The sequence below is a fragment of the Lithobates pipiens genome, unplaced genomic scaffold (assembly GCF_037356315.1).
Source record: "Lithobates pipiens isolate NorthernLeopardFrog02 unplaced genomic scaffold, aLitPip1_a1.2 Scaffold_27, whole genome shotgun sequence".
Classification (NCBI taxonomy): Eukaryota; Metazoa; Chordata; class Amphibia; order Anura; family Ranidae; genus Lithobates; species Lithobates pipiens.
The window spans coordinates 196316805-196338522 of NW_027507788.1; positions in this window are offsets into that span (position 1 = coordinate 196316805).

Genomic DNA, 21718 nt, shown 5'->3' on the forward strand with positions numbered 1-21718 from the left:
CAAATCTTGATTTCGTTTTTTTTTGCATTATCATTATTATTATTATTTTTTTAAACACACTTTTTTTTTCCTCTCTCTGCAAGGACAGAGAGAAATACAATGCATCTCTCCTCCATTCACAGAGAGAGAGAAAACATGGGGATGGGCTTCACAGTGACTGATCACTGTGATAGCCAATCAGAAACTATCACAGTGATCATGTGACCCAGAATCGTAAAGTTCTGGGTCCTGATTGTTTGTGTTTGGCCCGGGGCTCTCGGTGGGACACTCTCCCAGCACAGAGGGAGATGCGCAGATATGCACAAAGGGAGATAAGTAAATAGGCGATTACATGCCTTCCCACCGACCCACACTAATGTGAACCTAGTGTTATATAGCGCCAACAGTTTGTGCACCGCTTTACAATATAAAGGGAGGCATTACAATTACAATACAATTTGAAACAGGAATAGGAGGGCAGCTTACCAGTTGTTGTGATATGATGGCTACATTCGTTTTCTTCAGCTTTGTTGATATGATTTATTCAAAAGAACAATTTTCCTGCAGATGTAACAGTTACAGGATTAGTACAAATCATTTACCGCTTACAGGGGTGCTTACAACGATCAGCTTTTATTTATTGATGTAAAATCTTTATCTCAAAAGAAAAACAAAATGTTTGATGTAACTGTAGTGTGGACCGGAGTTTGGCTTCAATTTGTTAGTGCATCTAAATCTGTATATCTAACGCTCCACTCCCCCCAGACTGACAATGCCGCCGTCCAAAGGTGTCCCATGTGCTCTTTCATCCAGAGTGTGGGCACCCCAATACAGGAGGTGTGCTATTGGCCAGATCACCAGGTGTAAAGGAGGGAATAAATAAAAATGCAAATGGTAGGCTGCAATATATGACACTTTTGGTTTTGGGTTTAATATCACTTTAAGGTATACAGAATGAAGAGTTAGAATAATGCTATGGTAATCTCCCCGTTCTTCCTCTCCGTGAGACGATCACGGGTATCCCCGCGGTCAGACTCACAGAGCTCGCAACGGGCACTGCTATGAAAGCCTTGTGAGATCCCATAATATAACATGATTTTGCGCAGCAGAGCCAACTTACCGCAGTAAAACTGCGGCTGCTGGTCTGCAAGCGGTTAAATTGTTAGTTCACTTACAGTGGTAGCAAAGTCTAAATTGGAAAAAAAGCTGACAGAAGGTCTCTTCAGTCATAAATCTCCCCCCTGTCTGACAGCAAGTAATGTGATCTGAGCCACGCATGCACAGTTCAGATTACATTTTCGACCTGCTCTCTGTGCCGTTGTAATGTGAATCCCCTGCGCATTCATGGGAATGGCATCATCGCGACCTGACCAATCAAGCGGCTGAAGATACAAAGCCCAGAAGAAAGACCGTGTGAACATGGAAGCATCAGGGAGCCTGCCAGAGTGCAGCACTGGAGGGCTCCGTTTGTTGGTAAGTCTGTGATAATGTATTAGCATGCGATGCATACTAGCACATTATGGCTTAAACCTGCATGGGGGGTAATTTCTTTAGTTTCTCTCGCTAACTTTACTACCGCTTTAACTTTAGAGGGAACAAATGTTCTCCTTCTGACACTCTGTTAGTGGGCATACTCTACGATTAAGCCCTTGGGTTGAGTGATATGTCCCAATTGTTGTATGTTTCTTTCTATTGCTATGCAATAATACTCACTGAGATGCCTGGTTAGTGGAGCCAGCACTTACAGCTAATTAGAGCAACCAGGGGAGCCTGAATTGGTACAGAAAGATTGGACTGTAAGTGGTCAAACTTGCCTGTCCCTACTCCAGAAAGATCTGCCCATTTCAGTTACCTTATACGCATGACCGAACTTTCCAGCAGATTAGGTCCAACAGGATCAGTCCATGTGGACTAGTCCGATCATTTTTTATTTTAAAAAAAATCAGACGGACCTAGAAATAGAACATGTTTCAAATCTATCTGACAGACTCAAGTCAGACGGAGTAAAAATCGTGAAAAACGTTTGTCTGTGTGCTAGTCCGAAGGACCAAATACGACGCAAGGGCAACTATTGGCTACTGGCTATTGAACTTCCTTGTTTAGTCCCGTTTACATCATAATGTTCAAAATTAATGGACTTTCGATCGGACTTAGTCCGTTCATATGTGGCCAAGTCCGTTTGTTCAGGAAGTCCGTCTGACCTCCACTGAAAGTCCGTTGGGAAGACCGTCGGACCTTGTCTGTGGAAAAGTCTGGTCGTGTGTACACGGCATAAGTCAGCTCCTGCACTTCTCTGCATGTGCATCAAGGACTCTATGCATTTGCCTGGAAAATACCTGTGCACTGGCAGTCCATGTCATAGAGAATACAAACCACTAAAGCTACCTTTGAAATCTTGGGGCTGGATATTGAGAGTTGAAGCATTATTTTAGGGTTTAGGCTGTTAAAGTGTCATGCAGTGGGAGTTTATGTATTAGGGTGTGCTTTAGTGTTGGGGACCATATAGAGTGAGTCAGGGGAGGCAGTCACAGAAATGTCAAGACTTATACTTATCCTCGCCGCAAAAGTTCTATGCAGAAAAAAATAACATTGCATTCGTTTCCTGTTTTCTCTCTTTTTTTTTTCTTTTTTTTTTATCTGTAGATCTGGCCAGTAAATCTGTTATTTTTAAACTACCTTTAACCCTTATATTGCCTCTGACATAAGGCATATGTGAATGGAATTGGGGGATTTACACACAATCCCGGGTCTACAGAGTCTGTACAGCCACCCTATTCACTTTCTCTGACTCTTATGCCTCGTACACACAATTGGACTTTCCGCCAACAAAACCATGAATTTTGTCCGACGGGTGTTGGCTCAAACTTGTCTTGCATACACATGGTCACACAAATGTTGGCCAACAATTACAGATGTAGTGACATACTAGACGTACTACATTATTTTTCACCTCTTTAGCACCACCCAATGTAATATTGACAAGGGACACCAACATAGTTGTATCTTTGATCTTAAAAACTGTGGGATAATGGTGTTGTGGTAACTTGCACAAAAAAATAAATATATATATATATATATATTTAATAATTTTGAAGTCCTGAGCTACTAGCCAGGTCTCAAAGGTTACTCGCCACCAGTTGCCCCACCCAACCCTTACCCTGCCCCGCCCCTAATCATGCCATCATAAATTATCTCATGAAATTACACTTAAATGTTTTATGCAGAATTAAGTTCCAAAAATAAATTTTAACAAATCGGGCCTCTTCCCGACAACCCTGATCGTTGGTTGTCGGTGGGGGGGCTTATCGGAATCTGGGAGCCCACTTTAATAAGGGGACCCACAGATCCTGACCTCCCACCCTATGTGAATGAGTATGGGGTACATCGTACCCCTACCCATTCACCTGGGGGGGAAAACCTGGGTGTCAATAAAAAAACACACAAAACTTGTTTTTAAAGTAGTTTATTAGGCAGCTCCGGGGGTCTCCTTCTGACTTCGGGAGTCTTGTTCCGACTTCATTGTGCTTTCCGGCCTCTTCTCCTGCTCTTCGGTTCTTCTGCCGGGCTCCTCCGCTATCTTCTTCCAGTTCTTTTACTAGCATTGGCCCGGTCTTCTCGTTCGTCGCCACTGCCATCTTCTTCTGCTTCTTCTTCCTTCTTCTCTTCTTCCGATGTTGATCTCTCCCTTATGATGTCACAGTCCCAGCATTCCCCAGGACTGCAACGATTAATGGTGGAGACGACGAACGAGAAGACCGGGCCAACTCTAGTAAAAGAGCTGGAAGAAGATAGCGGAGGAGCCCGGCAGAAGAACCGCAGAGCGGGAGAAGAGGCCGGAAAGCACGGAGAAGTCGGAAGAAGACCCCTGAAGTCAGAAGGAGACCCCCGGAGCTGCCTAATAAACTACTTTAAAAACCTGTGTTGTGTGTTTTTTTATTGACACTTTTCCCCCCCTGGTGAATGGGTAGGGTTACGATGTACCCCATACTCATTCACAATGGGTAGGAGGCCGGGATCTGTGCGTCCCCTTATTAGAGGGTGCTCCCAGATTCCGATAAGCCCCCCGCCCGCAGACGCCGACAACCAACGATCAGGGTTGTTGGGAAGAGGCCCTTGTCCTCATCAATATGGGGACAAGGTGCTTTGGGGTGGGGGGCCCACAGGGCGCCCCCCTTCCCCAAAGCACCCACCACCCATGTTGAGAGCATGCGGCCTGGTACGGCTCAGGAGGGGGGGCACTCATTCGTCCCCACCCCCTTTCCTGACCGGCTAGGCTGTGTGCTCAGATAAGGGTCTGGTATGGACTTTGGCGGGGATCCCCACACCGTTTTTTCGGTGTAGGGGCTTCCGCTTAAAAGCCATATCAGGCGACAGGGCTAAGGTGTAAATCTCGCCGATGGAGGTGGCGAGATTGACTTCCTTCTCTAGTCACGTCACACCTTAAGTCACGTTCAAAATTAACGGACTTTAGTCTATGTGTGGGCAAGTCCGTTCATTTGGAAAGTCCGGCGGACCTCTGCCAAAAGTCCGGTGGATTGTCCGCCAGAAAAGACAGTTCTTGTGTGTTTGTGTGGGGGCAAGTCCGCTCATTCGGAAAGTCCGACAGACCTCCACTGCAAAGTCCGGCGGATTGTCCGCCGGACTAAGTCCGATGGATAGTCTGATCATGTGTACGCGGCATAAGTGTCTCAAGAAATGACATAGGCCTTCGGTATATCAGGTGTGATCAGATGTGATCAATTTTCAGTGATTGGCACTATAGTTTTTAGACTCTACAAATAATTTACACTAATTTGAGTTATTTTCACCAAAGATATGTGGCAGTATAAATTTTGGCCAAAATTTATGAAGAAAAAATACTAATTTGCTAAATTTTATGACAGAAACCAAAAAAGGCATTTTTTTTCACAAAATTTACGGGCTTTTTTATTTATAGCACAAAAAATAAAAAACCCACAAGTAATTAAATACCACCAAAAGAAAGCTCTATTTGTGTGAAAAAATATGTAAATTTTATATGGGTACAGTGTTGCATGACTGGGTAATTGTCATTCAAAGTGTGAGAGCGCTGAAAGCTGAAAATTGGTCTGGGCAAGAAGGGGGTTTAAGTGCCCTGTATTGAGGTGGTTAAAACAATCTACTGAGCTGGCCAGAACCACCTCTGGAGGGAGTCTCTTCCAAATTTTGACAGTTCTTGCTGTGAAGAAGCCATTCCATATCTGGAACCTTTCATTATACAGTGGATCATGTAATTACAGGATGCATTGGTGTTTAGGCGCCACCCCTAAATCACTAGTAAAAAGGCTTGATTTAAATCAACTCAATTTAAATCATTATTTTTAAAGAGCAACTGTCATCTCTGTCCTGCAGCGGCTCCTCCTCTGACCCGCTGTTGACTCACCGACAGTCCCATTCACTTTAACCACTTAAGGACCTCACGCCGATGTATGTCGGCAGAACGGCACGGCTGGGCACAAGCACGTACCTGTACATTGCTTTTAAAGTGCCCAGCTGTGGGTCAGGAGCTCGCCCCTGACCCGGTCCTGTGCTCCGTGACCATGGCCGCGGGACCAGTGGACCAGAACGCCGCTGGTGTCCCGCGATCAGGTCACAGAGCTGAGGAACAAGGAGAGGTCTGTGTAAACAAACCTCTCCCTGTGCTTCCCTGTGTGGCTGTCACCGATCATCTCTTCCCTTTTATAGGGAAAGACGATCAGTGACGTCACATGCCAGGCCACGCCCCCCCCCCTACAATTAAAAAACACATAACGTCATACATAACACCTACACTGCCCCCAAGTGGTTAACTCCTTCACTGCCACTGTCATTTACACAGGAATCAGTGCATTTAAATAGCACTGATTGCTGTATAAATGACAATGGTTCCAAAAGTGTGTCAAAAATGTCCGATGTGTCCACCATAATGTCGCAGTCACAATAAAAATCGCTGCCATCACTAGTAAAAAAAAATATTACGAAAGATGCTATAAAACTATCCCCTATTTTGTAAACGCTATAAATTTTGCGCAAACCAATCAACAATTGCTAATTGCGATTTTTTTTTTACCAAAAATATGTAGAAGAATACGTATCTTTTTATATATTTTTGGGGGATATTTATTATAGCAAAAAGTAAAAAATATTGCATTTTTTTTTCAAAATTGACGCTCAATTTTCGTTTATAGCGCAAAAAATAAAATAAAAACCACAGAGGTGATCAAATACCACCAAAAGAAAGCTCTATTTGTTGGAAAAAAAGGACGCCAATTTTGTTTCGATCGCAGTATACTCTCTCCCCTGACCGCGGGTGACACCATGCATAGTCGGTGCTGGTCCATGTTAGTTTGTGGGCGGTGTGAGGTAGTGGATAGCAGGCGGTTTAAGCCTGCAGTTTTTTCTGTGCCTCGCTGCAAGTCCCTGTAGATCATACAGACCAGGAGAGGAGGCTGTCGTGGAAACATTGATGCTGTTTACACACCAGTAATCTGTGAGTGCAACCCCTGCTTTTTAATCAATTTATTCTTGAATAAACGATAATATACTAAGGCTGGTGTGCACTCTCTCTTGCTTTATACTTTATAGATTTGCAAAACAATGGGATAAAGGAATATTCCTGAACTTTAATCAAAAAGGAAATGATTCAAACCTCCATCAGCACCCCATTAAATGGCACCTCATCCCTTTTAGGAATATCAAAGAAGTTTTTTTTAGGTAAACCAAACCTAGGAGATGGGACATTAATGGTGCAAAGAATCAGAATTATATTCATAAATAAAAGATTTTTCCATACATATTTTATTATACAAAATTCATAAAAACAGAGCAGTAATCTGTGTAATCATACTAAAATTGTATACAGCTTTGTGGTCCAACGAAAGGTAAGGTTGAGGTAGTTGTGATTGATTTATCCCGACATGTTTCGCTTATTGCTTCATCAGAGGATAAGCCAACTACCAACATAACAAAATCAAAAATAGAAGAAAAAACATACATTAATTTCACAAAATACAGTTCTTTTTACACTATTAATACATATAATCAATATATATAGTGTTTGAAAGACATGAGTAAGGCTCAAGAGATGGAAATATGCTCACCCCCACTTTACCGACCCATTCGTCACCCAGAAAAATTCTATATATCTGCCAGATGGATTGAAGAGTGCAGGGCAACAAATCCAGCAGCCAGGCAATATAGCTGAGGAGGGCATAGACGGCGGCTAATCGGGACAAAAAATTATATTATTTCAACATACTATTTATAGACCAAAGCTATTATAGCATTTCAATTTGTACTGCAATATAGATATCGATTGGTCCTATAGCCATTTTAGCTTATTTTATCATGTATACCAATCATTTTAAATCATGCATTTTGCTTTTGATAAAAATATTGTGGAGCAAAATTTAGTTTAAAATCATCAACTTACATAATCGACGATAGAGTAAAAGTTCCTTTGTTTTTATAGTCCAAGGTATAATATTACAACCACCGGAATGTGCAAAAAATCCCCCTTCGAATTAGGACAAACTCAGAAGGATAACGCACCCATGCAGGCTTCACAGCCTGTTTACAGGGTGTCTGAGAAAAGAAAAAATATTTGGCATTTAATTAAATACAAAAAAAGGAGAAAAACCATTCTTAACGATCCATTGTTAAAGTTACTAACCAATCTTTGGACGTGAACTTGCTCCTGGCACGGCTCCCCCACGACTGAGCCGGGTATCATAGTGTCCCAATATATAAGGCCGCCGTCCATCGAGCCGGCGTCTGACGTCACCGGCTCGATGCGGACGAATAAAGCGGCAATGCGCATGCGCGAGAGGACCTGTAAGGGAATCGGGAAACTACATTTCCCATAATGCATCGGTATAGATACCGGCATTCAGGGCAACGCTAAAGGAGACAGCGAGAGCACGGCTAGCGCAGTGCTCCAGCCAACACACTCGCACTGCCCCAAGATGTTAGATTCCCCGGTCTCACACGCAGGCAATATCGCTAACCAATGGGCAGCCTGCTAGGTCGGATAAAATCCAACCCAGCTAAGATGCCCTTGGGCGTCCATATGCTCCTCCCTAATGCCACAATGCTAAAGGTCGCCGATTGGGAGCCATGCATATAAGTAACATGCGATGCTCAAAAAATAGGAGTCGCATGGTAAAATAGATGTGGGAAACAAAGGGGGGGTATAAGCAAAAACAGGGGGGGAGGTAGAGGGGGAAAGGAAAGTATACCCCCATATATGTCAGTCGGTCCGATCGCGATCATGGACCAAACTAATCGCGAAATCCGTATACATAATCAGAGCCCATCTCATGCCTTAAAAACAAAAAGCATATACGAATCAATAGTTCTATATATCAATATAGTAGAATGTCACAGCAAAATACAAGTACATCCAATATACCAATATAGTTAACAATTATGAAAAAGTAGATAATAAAGAGCAAACAAAACAAAATAAAATAATATAAAACAAAACAAAACAAAACCATAATACCCCCCCCCCCCCCCCCGGTCCAAAAGGTCACCATACTTCATCACTCCACACCAGATCAGGGAAGCAGGAGTTATTAGCTATCAAGGCAACAATACCATCAATTTTAAAGAAATGATCGGTAACTCAAATTTTCATTGAACCCAGGGAATATTGTTGCTTTTAAATTGTATATCCATCTTGCTTCTATCTGTAGAAGTTTTTTATCAACACTTCCTCCTCTCGAAGAGAGTGGAACATGATCTAATGCCTGGATCTGGATTAAAGCCATGATGTAAGCCTATATGTCTACCAATTGCAGTAGTCATTTTTTTAGTTAAAATTGGTTTTACATGATCTCGCATACGTGTCGAGAAGGCTCTTTTTGTCTTTCCTATGTAAAACCCTCCACACCGGCACTGTGCTAAATACACTATGCCCAATGTGGAGCAAGTCACATAGGATTTCAATTGATGCCAGTTTCCATTTGGCAATTTAAATCTACTGCAATTAGCCATATATCTGCACATGTCACAATGTCCACATGGGTAGGAACCATATTTCCCTATTTTGGGTTCATTATCACAATCAATAAAATGACTATGTACCAAACGGTCCTTCAAAGAAGGGGCACGTTTATAAGTAATCTCCGGATATTCATTGACATATTTTTTCACCACAGGATCAGCCAATAACAGAGGCCAAAATGTCTGTATTATATCTCTAAATTTCTTGTTTTGATTAGAGTGTCTAGTAACTAATCTTACTGTATTAGTTTTTTTAACGAGCTTTTTCGAGAAAATAAGGGTGTTCCTATCTTTTTGCTGAACTAGATTATATGCTTTTTTCAGGCACTTGTGGCTATATCCACGTACTTTTAATCTATCATAAAGGGCTTTAGCTGCTTGTTTATAGTCTGATTCCTGGCTACAGTTTCGTTTGAGTCTGAGGTATTGACTATATGGTATAGATCGTATCAATGACGGTGGATGTGAGCTATTGGCATGTAGAATAGTATTTCCAGCCGTCGGCTTCCTAAAAATAGAGGAAGTCAATAAACCATCAGAGTTAACATGAATCTTAAGGTCCAAAAATTCAACCTCCCTTCTATCATATTTAAGGGTAAAATAAAGATTATAATTGTTGATCAAGATTAGTTGGAAAAATTGATTTAATTCAGTTTCAGTTCCAGACCAGAAAATAAGGATATCATCCAAATACCTGTACCAGGCAAGGACTTTCTCAATCATAGGTGTCACATCATCCCGCGAAAACAATTCTTTTTCCCACCCCCCCAGGTACAGGTTGGCATACGATGGGGCACATTTAGTCCCCATCGCAACCCCCTGCACCTGGAGGTAATGGGTCTGATCAAACTGGAAAACATTATGTCTAAGCACAAAATTCAACAATTCGATTACAAAAGCCGTATATCTAGCACTCCGAGGACCTCTTTCATTCAGGAATGTCTGTACAACCTCCACCCCCCTATCATGGGGGATGGCGTTGTAGAGACATTCCACATCGATTGTAACAAGCCAACAGTCTGGAGGTAGGGACATTCCCTCGATCGTCTTAAGTAAGTCTATCGTATCCTTAATATAGGAAAATAATGATGTAACGTGTGGACGTAAATAGTTATCAATTAATGAACTGCTATTTTCCGTTAAACATTGGCAACTAGATATTATTGGTCTACCTGGAGGTTCAAATATAGATTTATGAACCTTTGGGAGCGCATAAAAGGTAGGTATCTTTGGATATTTTGTGTTCAAAAATTCCCAGGTATTTTTATCAATAGTTCCTGATCTGTATGCTTTAAATATAATATTACGAAATTGTATCTCGTAATTAGCGATTATCGTAGTTGAAATGGGTCGATACCAATCTTTATTTTTCAATATTTTGTGACACATGTGAATATATTGCTCTTTGTTCATAACAACTAAGTTACCCCCTTTGTCTGCTGGTTTAATTATCAGATTGGGGTTAGATTGCAAAGAATATAATGCCTGCAATTGATGTTCATTAAGATTGGAGTTCTCAGTAGTCCTAAACAAACTTTTTTCTATTTTTTGGCAAACTTGTTGGGTAAATGCCCAAATATTTGGATTAGTGTTTAATTGAGGGAAGTTATTAGATTTAAGTTTAAAGGATTGTGGGGGGGGGAACGACAGACCCTCAATCGACAGACCAACAGGCTCTAATGTTCCCGGGTCGTCCGAGATGGTCTGTCCCTCCTCCCAGAGATCCATCAAGTCTTGGATCGCCTGGTATTCAATTATGTTATCCTCCAATTTATCCTCACATGTACTCTGAGTAGGTACAATCTCACTTTTATCAAACATAGTCTTATAAAGAAGTTTACGAGAAAATAAGTGCACATCCTTTATTAGTTCAAATATATCAACATTGTTATTTGGGCAGAAAGTAAGGCCAAATTTCAAGACCTCTTCCTCATATTCAGTTAATACATGGGAGGACAAATTAATAATAGAAAGTTCTAGGCAGGCAGTTGTCTCTAATCTATCCATGGTACCATTTATTTCATTACACTTGGGGGTGATTCCTTCCCCAAAAAAATCGGTGCTACACGAAGATCAGCCGGAAGAGAGGTGCCCGAGGGAGAAATAATAATATTCTGACTAGGATTACTTACCGTGCAAGAATTAATAGTGGAAGTATTGTTAATTAAAGTAGAAGTAGCGGTGGGAATAGTAGAAATAGATGCTCTACGAAAAGAAGGTGCCTGTAATGGTTGAAACATAGTAAGTGAGCGTGTTGGTGCCTGCTTAGAAGAAATTAGATGTGCTGGAGGTGGTAGAGGGGTACTTAGATGAGAGTGAGAAGGTTCCGCAGATGCTGTATCCATGTTCCCCTTTCTCCTTTTAGGTAAACGGTCTCTGGTTAAGTCTCTATAGATAGTAGACTGGCTAGACGAGGCAGAGGGAGATGAGGAGGAAGGAGATAGGTTAGACATATTATTCTCCGTTCTATCATTTCTAGTTCTATAGGATTGTTGATTTCTATAATTTCTATTCCGTTCATTTATAGGCCATTTGTAAGCGTATCCATTACTATATGCATTATAATCCCTTAAATATTTATTTTCCTTGGATCGAATAATGTCCAACGTATAAGATTCAATATGTTTTTGAATCTCTTGCTCCTTTTTCTTAAATCTAGACATAGAAGTGACTGCCATATAATCCTCACACCACTGATCAATGGCTTTGTCCAGCTGTGTGAGATCATGTTCAAATTGCATGTTAAGCAATGTCATCATTTGAAATGAACAGTTTTGTAGGTTTTCTTCCCATTTATTTTTTATCAAATCATCAATTTTATTTAAGTTTGGGAAAATTTGGACCCTAAGTCCCCAGGGTGCTATTTGATTTTCTATATATTTCAAAAAAAAAATTTTATTCCAAAAAATTCGTACTTTACGTTCTAATAAACGTTGTAAAAGATGGAAGGCATGTTCCAATTCTTTATCAGTTATCTCACTAGTTTTTTGAGATTCATGGATTTTACTCATTAATCCTTCCCATGCTTCTCCACTGAAGCCCGTCATGATTGATGGCCTGCGGAGGGAGGGAGGGGGAGGGGGGAGAGAGAAGAGGGGGGGGGAGAAAAAAAAAAAAAAAAAAACCCTTTTAAAGAACAGACATTAAATCACTTTCAATATATAATCAAATCACTTCAAGATTATCAACTAATTATTGTGCTGACTATATTGCCTGGCTGCTGGATTTGTTGCCCTGCACTCTTCAATCCATCTGGCAGATATATAGAATTTTTCTGGGTGACGAATGGGTCGGTAAAGTGGGGGTGAGCATATTTCCATCTCTTGAGCCTTACTCAAGTCTTTCAAACACTATATATATTGATTATATGTATTAATAGTGTAAAAAGAACTGTATTTTGTGAAATTAATGTATGTTTTTTCTTCTATTTTTGATTTTGTTATGTTGGTAGTTGGCTTATCCTCTGATGAAGCAATAAGCGAAACATGTCGGGATAAATCAATCACAACTACCTCAACCTTACCTTTCATTGGACCACAAAGCTGTATACAATTTTAGTATGATTACACAGATTACTGCTCTGTTTTTATGAATTTTGTATAATAAAATATGTATGGAAAAATCTTTTATTTATGAATATAATTCTGATTCTTTGCACCATTAATGTCCCATCTCCTAGGTTTGGTTTACCTAAAAAAAACCTTCTTTGATATTCCTGAACTTTGTTTTATCTCATGGTTACTGTGAAATTGTGTGAATGCATCAATGCAGTGCATGTTATCTTAGCTGCTTGCAGAGCTTGGATTCATTGAATGAGTTTACCAAAAATTTAAATATTGCAGACTATACTGTTCAGACTCATGCTACATAACTAAGCTCCATTTCATGTTGTATAAACTAAACTATTAATGTATCTTAAATAGAAAACTATGTTTAGATAGATTTTGACTCCAAAAGCATTTTATTAAAATAAATTTGATAAAAAATCAAAAAAAATTCTATTTAAATCATAAAAATCAGATTTAAATCAAACAAATCAGATTTTGTTTTTATTTTATCCACCCTGGTGAGGACTCATCTCTAAAAATAAAGTATAAAAGCACTTTAAATAGAACAAACATTGTATAAATACGTATTATGCAAAAAAAAATATCAGGGGCGTGGCCAGCGCACAAGCCGAATGGAAGCTCTGTGAGAGAGCTCTGTGACACGAACGGGCATATTAGCGACAATTCACAGCGAGTATCGGTAAAAAAGATACGAACAGACGACGGAAGAGTTCCTGAATCCGAAGGTGATGTCGAAAAAGCGAAAAGACGAACGGAAAAATTAAAAAACTAACGACATTCTCCTCTCAGTCAGCGGGAGGGAGAAAAAAAGATGGTGCAGATCCTCTCACAGCTGCTGTACCAGCAACGGCCTCCTCAGGGAGAGCGCAATACACTGACAGGCCTGATGCTGCTCTAGAAGAATCACCTCACAAAACACATCTGGAATCTCCTCATGAGGAAGATTACCTCAGCCCTACATGTCGCAGCCCGGCTAAAACTCGTATCAAACTGGATTTGACAGGCCAGGAGGTAAGCCATAAAATACCTCATATTAGTCAAGATAACACAGTCATAACTCCTATAGCTTCGCCTATAGCCGCATTTCCCACTAATAACCAGCCTATTCTGGACACCCAATTAAAAGAAATGCTATTAACTTTACATACTTCTCTTCATACAGATATTTTACAACTCACAAATCAATTCTCCAAAGTAGTGAACTCCTTAGGTGAAAGAGTACACACTATTGCGAACTCTATGGGAGACATGACCAATACTATTAATGACTTAATAGATGCTCATGAAGAAAATAAAGCTGAAAAAGAGTGGCTTAAATTTAAAATCGCAGATTTAGAAGACCGCTCAAGAAAGAACAATCTCAAAATCAGGGGTATCCCTGAAAATATACAGCAGTCTGATCTTAAAAAATATGCCACTGACTTATTCTCCAACTTGCTGCCAGCTATACCAGCCTTAGAGCTCACAATTGATCGTATCCATCGGATTCCGAAACCGTCATTTCTCCCTCCACAGATACCACGTGATGTACTACTTAGAGTACACTTCTACCATGTTAAAGAACAAATCCTATATAAAGTGTGACATCTAGGACAACTTCCACAACCATATAATACAATCCAGATTTATGCTGACTTGTCTAAACATACTCTAGATATGAGAAGACAACTTTCCACGATTACAAAAGCTCTGCGTAATCATAAAATTGAATACCGTTGGAAACAACCATCTAAACTACTGATACAGAAGAACGACACCTACCATACAATCACTTCTGTGGAACAAGGCATTAAGTTACTTCACGCATGGGGTATTATCCCCGAACCAACTCCACCTATCGGAGCTAAGAAGAATCCGGAGAAACTTACGCCACAATGGCATTAGCTTTCATTGACTAGATCCGGTCAAAATACAATCCTATCTATAGGAAACCGGTCTATCAGCTTGCCCTCTGTGCCGTGCGATACTAAATCTTTGGAACAGCTGACCTTTAAACTAATTCCCCATTCTAATGTTGCAGTATACATTGAAATGTTTACCACTGCAAGTTAAGTTTAATGTTTGGTTATATTTTTGTTTGTGCTTTTACTTTTATTTTTTTCTTCACAGTATCCTATACACAACTCATAGCGTTCAAAGGGACAGGTATGTTGTGAACCTACAAAATTTGAATCAAAACTTTTCAGTCACTAAATTTTTGGACATTCATAGTCATTTCAGACTACAGATTGTTCACATGGAAGTAGAATTTAAAGCTATTATCAGGCTAGTATGTACTTACTTTTTCCATCTTATTAATATCCTTTTATGAGTATAAAGTTAATATCTTTAAATACTAATGGTCTTAACCATCCAGCAAAAAGAGCGTCGATGTGGCAAATGACTAACACCCAGCGATGTCAAATATTGTGTATACAAGAAACCCATTTCAAAACAGGCGCTATTCCCACTTGCACCCATAAGAACTTTCCCAACATATTTACAGCATCAGGCCAACAGAAAAAAAGAGGAGTACTTATTGCCATACATCATTCAGTTAATTTTCAATTACATTAATCTATTGTAGATACCAATGGACGATACCTCATATTAATATGTACCATTGATAATACACTTACTACATTGGTAAATGTGTATGGCAATCCCATTTTCTGAATGGTCTGATGAGAAAAATAGGTAAATGCCGAAAAGGTGCCTTAATAATTTGTGGAGACTTCAACACAATACATGAACAAGAACTAGACACTTCTAATCCCAAAACCAGAACCAACTGTGCACTTAAATTTTTTTTGAATAAAAGCGATCTCTATGATGTATGGAGATGCCATCATCCTGGAGATCGTGAATACACATATCATTCCCTGGTACATAATACCTATACTCGTATCGATTATATTTTTACGGATAAGTGGTTATTGCAGCGGGTGAGGGAGTCTGACATTGCACCCATCACTTGGACTGATCATGCCCCAATTAGTATGACTATTCTACCTAAACACTCTCAAACGACCCATTTTCTATGGAGAACAAATGCATATCAAAATGCCTACCTATGCTACAGCTATACAAAACCAGATAACTGAATTCTTTAAATATAATGTGGGATCGGTGTCAGACTCCGCCACCCTATGGGGTGCTCATAAAGCATTTAGTAGGGGAATCCTAATGCAACTGAATGCTCAATTCAGGAAAAATAAAACGAAACTCATTGAGAAACTTACTGCTGACATTAGATTCCCAAAACCAATCTCACCCATCACAACAACTGAAAACTAAACTACAAATATTACGACAGGAACTCAGAACGACTTTATTGGATACATTTGAAAAGCATACTAGAAAACTTAAAGCTAAATATTACCATACTAGCAACAAAGCAGGAAAAAACATGGCACTTCGGATCAAAGGCAGATATTCCAAATCAAAGATTCCATATCTATACCACCCTATTACTAGAGAAAAATTGCAAGACCGCCAAGATATAGCGAATGCATTTAGCTGTTATTATAGCTCCCTTTACAATCTTAAAGATGATTCTCAAACTCCCACACCTACCCCAAAGATAATAAGTGATTTCTTAGATACTATTAGTCTCCCATCATTAACTACTGATCAAATCTCTGATCTTAACGTCCCATTTTCAGTGGAAGAAATTGCTAGAACTATAGACTCCCTGCCCAACAATAAATCTCCGGGCCCAGACGGAATGATAGGAGAATACTATAAATTACTTTGAGATATACTGGCTCCCCACTTATGCTCACTTTTTAACGAAGCGGCATCCAAATCAGAATTTCCGGCTGAGATGCTTCAGGCCTTGATCATAACACTGCCGAAACCAGGCAAAGATCCCAATGCTCCCCAAAATTTCAGACCGATTTCATTATTGAACATTGACATCAAAATATACGCCAAAGCAATAGCGAATCGACTGATGAACTACATACCAGACCTCATTCACAAAGATCAATCTGGCTTTACTAAAGGTCGACAATCTTCAGATGCAACAAGACGTCTGATTGATATTATACACTTCACTGAGAGACATCAAACGCCTTCTCTGCTCCTTTCTTTGGATGCAGAGAAGGCGTTTGATAGGGTCCATTAGGGCTATTTACAGTCAGTGCTTTTAAAATTCGGCTTTCATGGAAATATTTTATCGGCAATTTTTGCACTGTATAAGGGCCCCTCAGCGAGAGTATACACAAATGATATGATGTCTAGGCCCTTTGGCATCTCGAATGGAACACGACAAGGTTGCCCCTTATCTCCTTTAATATTTAATTTAGCCATCGAACCTCTAGCAGAACGTATACGATCTGACACAAAACTATCTGGTATAAAAATTGGGCAAATAGATAATAAAATAAGTCTGTTCACAGATGACATAGTGCTTATAGTGTCTGATCCTATTTCATCTCTCCCGAATCTCCAAAATATACTAATGACATTTGGAGCAGCATCATATTATAAAATCAATGAAACCAAGTCCCATATTTTAGACCTAGGATTAGATAACACAACCAGGCAGTTATTGTCTAATAAATACCCCTACCACTGGAAAGACGAGGGGATTTCTTACTTAGGAATCACTCTCACTAACAAAACAAAACAGTTATTTAAAACAAACTTTTTACCATTTAAGAAACATTTTGAAACAGATCTGACAACACTTAGTAAATTCGAATTTACATGGGCTGGTCGCCTGGCAGCTTTCAAAATGATGACCTTACCAAAATTATTATATCAACTCAGGTCCCTTCCAATATGTATCCCTAAATACTACTTTAAATCCTTACAAAGCAGTTTGGGAAAATATCTATGGAATGGCAAAAAATCCCATTGCGCATACCATATACTAATTAAACATAGAAATATAGGTGGTGCGACCGTACCTGATCTAAAGGATTATTATGACTCTTTTGACCCAATTGCAAGAATGGTTCTTGCCTACTCCTGAAACTTTATGGGGACAAATTGAGAAAGACATCACACGACAGCCTAATATGCAATTCTGGTTACTTAGTAGGAAAATTAAGTCCACAATTACAGCTCAATACCCACCAACGGTGAAAGCAACGCTACACTCTTGGCAGAGAATCATCACATACAAATGGGATAAAACTCCAATCACGGTGTTAAACCCTCCTCTAACAATCATACCAACATTAATTCCTGGCGTACAAATACATGACTGGAATTTGGGTCGGGATATCAAACTTGGTTCCTTCTTCGAACAGGGCTCATTAAAGTCTTTTTCTCAGTTAAGTAATGAATTACAGCTTCCGAAATCTGAGCATATATTCAAATAGAAAAGTGTCTGCTACACAATCCACAACTCAGAGCTTCAATCCCGGTTAAAATATGGTCTTTCCTCAATAACCATGCCACCTCACAGAAAGGAGAAGCTACAATATACCCAATTCTAGGGGACAAAAACATACCCAGCAAATTACCTTCCTTCCTTAAATGGGAACAAGATTTAGGGCAAGACTTTTTAATTAAACAATGGATGGCTTCCCTACGAAGCATATATAGGGCCACTGCATGTGTTACACTATGGGAATTGTCACAAAAAATAGTTCAAAGACAATACCTGACTCCACATATCCTAGCAAAATTTCAAGGGGAACTCGTCACCTAATTGCTGGAGAAATTGTACCCAATTGGGGACCCTATTTCATATTATGTGGGACTGCCCAAGCTTACATAACTACTGGCAGGCAATCTCCCATTTACTCACTTCCGTAACAGGTATTGTCCTTCAACTTTCACCAGAACTAGCCATTCTGAATATGAATTTACATACGATTCCCAAACAATATCGTAAAGTAGTAACACATATACTTTTAGCTGCGAGACTATCCATAACTAGAAAATGGAAAACTGACTCTCTTCCTACTATGACAGAAGTTATAGAATTAACCCAACTCCACCACTCCTACGAATTGTTATTTCCTAATGACAAATCCCTATATATTAAGGAACAACAACTATGGGAACCTTGGAGTACATGGTACAAAAATTATACTTCCACAATTTAGATAATGCTGATTCTTTAATCATATAGAAGAAAGAACTCCTGTGCGTTTTAATATTTTTTGGATGGCTTTAAAAATAATTTCATAACAAAGTGACAAATATATCACATGTCTGTTTATCTGAATTGAGCTGCGGAGTAAGAATAGATCTTTATTTTCCTTCATAAAAGATAACTACTGTGTTTGAATTTCCTTTAGGATGTTGGCCTAGGTACTCCAGGACACAGATAGATCCCTGTGAGGGGTGTCTTGGGGTCCAGAAGTGGCCATTATCCATATCGCTATTTATAAATCTTACAATAATTATATTACGGACTTTATTATACAAGTTCTAAGAGACTTACTCTTGTTCAAGTCCCTTTATGACTATGAATATTAGATAATTGGGAATACTACTTTATTCTTTATTGTGGACTATTTGTTACTATGCTATATTGTGCTGAGAAAACCCTGTCACTACATTATACTGTGTTATGTTACTTTTATTACTATATATTATTATTTTATTTTTTTTGTAACCCTTGTTGTAACTAACTCTGCTAAAAATCTCAATAAAAACATTTGAAAAGAAAAGAAAATATCAGCAAAAAATAACATATATTTTGTTTGAGGTTACCCCAAACCAGATAAATGACTCAGCCTGAATGGAAATTTGCTCTACCGCATGTGCAAGAGATCTGTTCATCTACTAAGTTTCATTAATTAACGTGATGTTATTTTGTCTTGACAGAAAAACTTCAGCTAATGGGAAATATAGAAAGTATCTTTTTGTTTTTACATTTTGTTTTCTGAAGTTCATGTGATTGTTTGGGGGATTTTTTCTTTTTACAAGCAAATATTTTTGTTATTATTAAGTGATCTGTGTATATATGCGCACAGAATAGTAACTTTAGTTCTGCAAAGAAAACCCTTTATGACATATATGATATATACCATAATTACCTTCCTAAGAAAATGTTAACAGCACTATTACTGGCATACCAGTTTTGCTCAAAAGTTTGCATACCCTGGCAGAAATTGTGAAACGTTGGCATTAATATTGAAAATATGATTGATCATGCCAAAAACTGTATTTTATTTAAGGATAGTGATCAAATCAAGACATTTATTATCACATAGTTGTTTCACTCCCTTCCATATCATAATGATTATAGAAATCATCCAAATGGCCCTATTAAAAAGTTTACATACCCTGGAATGTTTGGCCTTGGTATGTTGACACACATTGGATAAAATGGGTGTTAAAGGTTAATTTCGCACATATGTGGCTTTTAACCACTTCTGGACCGGCTCACGCCAATATATGTCGGCACTTTGAAGAGGGATATTGTTGGTATAGTAGCAGCTACCATAACCTTGGTATCCTCTTCTTCAGTGAGCGGTCCGGGTTTCCTGCGAGGTCACAAGATAATTTTTATCGGCAGGAGAGGGCCCCCCTCCCACCGCTTACCGGAGCCATCGGTAGCGGTGGAGGCAACCGGATCCTCTTCCTTTCTTGGTATGACAGACGAGTGAGGGAAAGATGGCCCCCAACCGTCTCCATACCATTGCTGGACAGAAGCAACATTAATACGTGACTACCGCCTATAGCTCTTAAAGCAACTTTTTTTTTCCCTTAAATGACATACATTTTTTTTATTACATTTCAATGTAAATATGAGATATGAGATCTTTTTGACCCCAGATCTCATATTTAAGAGGTCTTTTCTATTACAAGGGATGCATACATTCCTTACAATAGGAATAAAAGTGACACTATTTTTTTTTTTTTTAATAACAGTGTAAAAATAAAAAATAAAAACGTCAAATAAATAATAATACTTTTTTTTTTTAAATGTGTCTCGTCTTACCGAGCTTGCGTGCAGAAGCGAACGCATATGTGAGCATCGCCCGCATATGAAAACGGTGTTCAAACCACACATGTGAGGTATTGCCGTGATCCGTAGAGCAAGAGCAATATTTCTAGCCCTAAATCTCCTCTGTAACTCAAAACATGCAACCTGTAGAATTTTTTAAATGTTGCCTATGGAGATTTGTAAGGGTAAAAGTTTGTCGCTATTCCACGAGCAGGCGCAATTTTGAAGCGCGACATGCTGGGTATCAATTTACTCAGCATAACCTTATATTTCACAATATAAAATAAAATTGGGCTAACTTTACGGGTGTCTTATTTTTTACTTAAAAAAATATGTATTTTCTCCAAAAAAGAGTGTGCTTGTAAGACCTTTGTGCAAATACGATGTGACAGAAAGTATCGCAACGACCTCCATTTTATTCTCTAGGATGTTATAAATAAATAAATAAATAAATAAATATATATATATATATATATATATATATATATATATATATATATATATATATATATATATATATATATATATATATATATATATATATATTATTTTTGGGGGTGCTAAGTAATTTTCTAGCGAAAAAAAAATGTTTTTAACTTGTAAACAACAAATCTCAGAAAGAGGCTTGCTTCTTAAGTGGTTAATTGCAATTAGTGTCTGTGTATAAATAGACAATGTGTTTGTTAGCTCTCACATGGATGCACTGAGCAGGATGGATACTGGGGAGCAGAAAAAGATATAAAAAACAATTACTTATTAAGAAGTGAAAAATTCAGCAATCTCCTCATACCAAGCCAAGCTCAGGTAGACCATAAAAGATTGCAGCCACAACTGCCAGAAGAATAATTTGTGATACAAAAAAAACCCACAGGTAACCTCAGGAGAAATACAGGCTGCTCTGAAAAAAGACAATGTGGTTGTTTCAAGGTGCACAATACAACGATACTTGAACAAAAATGAGCTGTATGGTTGAGTTGCCAGAAAGAAGCCTTTACTGTGCCAATGCCACAAAAAAGCTTGGTTACAATATAAAAAAAGAAGAATTTGTGCTCAGAGATCTTCTACAGCAGCTAACATGTCAGTTGACATAAATTTATACCACTTGCATATAAAAATAGTGTAAAGAACTATTGGAGAAACCCAAAATAGAGTAATAAAGTCCAAAGTGTGAACTCTGCAGTGACAATCCAAATGTCCTCTTCAATAAAAAAAACACTATATATCAATTCACTCAATTATCCAGTGATCCATCACCACAAAGGAAAGCATG